The following is a 2,586-nucleotide window of genomic DNA, read 5'->3' as shown; positions in this document are numbered from 1 at the left end:
TGGAACGCTGCCATGAGGTCTCCCAGGACCTTTCTCTTCCTCAGGCTGAACAATCCTAACTCTGTCAGCCTGTCTTCACAGGAGAGCTGCTCCAGCCCTCTGATCATCTTTGTGGTCCTTCTCTAGACCCAAGAGGTCCATGTCTTTACCGTGCTGAGGACCCCAGAGCTGGATGCAGTACTCCAGGTGATGTCTCACACCTGGAGCAGACTACAGGGGCAGAATCACCTCCCTTAGCCTGCTGGCCACACTTGTGATGCAGGCCAGGATATGGTTGGCTTTCCGAGCTGCGAGCACACACGGTCGGGTGTACGAGGAGCAGGATCTGAGTTCAGTGCTGGTACCCGTCCTGCTCAGGCACAAGTAAAATACAGCAAGTGCCTTTTCCTCCACCTGGAAACGTCATTTAACGTTTCCAAACGTCAACACTGGGAAGACTCGGGCGGTTTCTCCCATTTCAGGGGCTCAGGGTCCCTGAAAGCGGATCGCGGCTGAAGCACGGAGGTGCTGCAACGCTGCCGGACCCTCCCCCGTCGCCGGCTCCCCGCGGGGCGACAGAACCTCCCCCTCCGCCCTCCGTCCCGTCCCGTCCCCCCGCCCCGCTCACCTGCCCCGAGCGATCGCGCCGTCGCCCGGACCTCGCGGACGGAGCCCCGTCCCGGGATAAACGCGCTGCCACCCCCGCGTCAGGGACGAGGAGGCGGGGCTGGGCCTGGCAGCACCAGTGGGCTGCGCGCTCAAATCTCCATTTTTAATTCTTCAACAATAAAAATCTTTGGGCGGGCGCCGGGGGCCCCGCCCTGGCGCGCCGGGGTGGAGACGCCGCTTCCCATCACAGGAGGACAGGGGAGACATGGAGCCTTCGGTGCAGTTCCCTGGTTGGAAAAGAGAAGCCTCCCCGGGACGTGCTTCCAGCCAATTCATGTCTACGTTGATTAAGAAAACTTTCAGAGTGTCATTGACTGCTGAGTTGAGAACATATTTTTGCAAAGAGAATGGTTTTGAGAATGGTTTTGCAAAGGAAAGAATCTCTTCAGAAAGTTTAGGAGAACTGTGTGCCACACAGACTTGAGGTATAATTAAAGTAATACAGACATGGACTATGCTATTGTGGCTAAATTAAGCAGAGGAAACCTGAAACATAAAAAATACCTTTATGTTGTACTGTTGTTCACCCTATAGCTTATGTGACAGAGGTATTATTGAGACTGATAAGACCAATAGGTACCACTTTTAAAGTTCAGAAAATCAGTAATCCAACCTGTTTAAGACAATTGATAGAATTTCATTGATTTGATTTGATTTGATACAGAACAAGAAACTGAGGAATAACGGTGACTTGCAAATGAAGAAGAATGGAACCTAGAAGGTAGTTTCCCAGGTGAACACCCAGAGAAAGAAAGTATATAGGATTAGAGTCAACTCCCTAAGAATGAAAAGTATTCTGGCAGAGAATGTGGTGATTGTCTCTTCCAGGATGGAGCATATTGATTCAGGACTGAAAACAATCCTGAATAAAGGCACAACTGCCCACCAGCTGCTGTTTCCAGTGTGGCACTGCTTTACAAAAGATTCACACAAACTTGAAAATGTTCTGCTGACTGAAAATATTCAGTAATACTGTAAAGGAGATTTCCAACGCCTGTCCATTAGGATTTATTCCCAAAGAGGATTCTTCAGCATCAAGACTTCCTCCGAACTTTTGAGAGGCTTGCTTCAGCAGACACAAGCAATTAGCTTGCCACCTGCTCTTCAGAAGACTCGGAGGATAGCAAGCACTGCTCTAGTCTCAGCATCTCCTCTTAACATCCACATTCATCCCAGTTGCAGCCCTTGCATGGCTCCCATGAAATAAAACACGTGCCTGCAGTACATTTCTTCCCACACATGCACTATGCTGTAGCTGTGGTTCAAGGGAAGTAGTTACAAACCTGCAAAAAACCATCCACCAGAGATGCTTTCCTATTGGCTTCTGGCTACTATGACTCAAGACAGACTTGTTCAATAAAAGCTTCTCTTGTGAGGGAAGAAAAGACTTGATATTTCCTGTCTAGCATGAAGCAGCAAATCATTGGAGAAGTGGTTTTGCTAGTAGAGAGGTCAATAGAATGCTGATATAAAGTCTTTATGTGGCAAAAGTACATTTAGATGACCAGTGCAGATAAAGTGTTTCAGATAACACTTACTGAGCAACACCAAATTTAGCTGAAATAAAGTTGTTTTTTTTTTGTTTGCATGCATATATCATCGTCATGGCTGGGCTTTGAAAACGAAGATTTGGGAAGGGCTCTACCCATGTTTGTTGCAAGCGCGTTGGTGGCTAAAAAGGCCAATACGAGACAGGCATGTCCAGTTGCAAAAGGCACAGCAGAAAGACTCCTTAGGTGGTATATTCTGCAAAGCACGATTCTTTCTGCGTTGTCTTTTCTCCTGAAGAGTGATCCTGCGTGCTTTCTCAAAAGCATCAGCAGCATTGAAGATAACGTGTCTCCAGACCTCCTGACTGGAGGCCAGAGTAGACCAGTTATGATGATCAATATGGCCAAGGCTGAGATGTTGTTTCAGGGAGTCCTTGTATCTTCTCTT

The 2,586-nt window shown here is 48.1% G+C and overlaps 1 protein-coding gene across 1 annotated transcript in view; it reads right to left on the bottom strand.

Annotated features, from left to right (window-relative positions):
- Positions 1-645, bottom strand: part of LOC108505240 (transmembrane protein 68-like) — an 18,237-nt gene extending 17,592 nt beyond the window's left edge. Inside the window, exon 1 of the mRNA XM_017831071.1 lies at positions 608-645. The gene's annotated coding sequence lies outside the window, so the exon portion shown is untranslated. The remainder of the gene's footprint in view (positions 1-607) is intronic.
- Positions 646-2,586: the final 1,941 nt, after the last annotated feature.

Source organism: Lepidothrix coronata, unplaced genomic scaffold (assembly GCF_001604755.1).
Source record: "Lepidothrix coronata isolate B3197 unplaced genomic scaffold, Lepidothrix_coronata-1.0 Scaffold6, whole genome shotgun sequence".
NCBI lineage: Eukaryota > Metazoa > Chordata > Aves > Passeriformes > Pipridae > Lepidothrix > Lepidothrix coronata.
The sequence above is the reverse complement of the archived record's forward strand: the minus strand, read 5'-3'. Positions and strand labels throughout refer to the sequence as shown.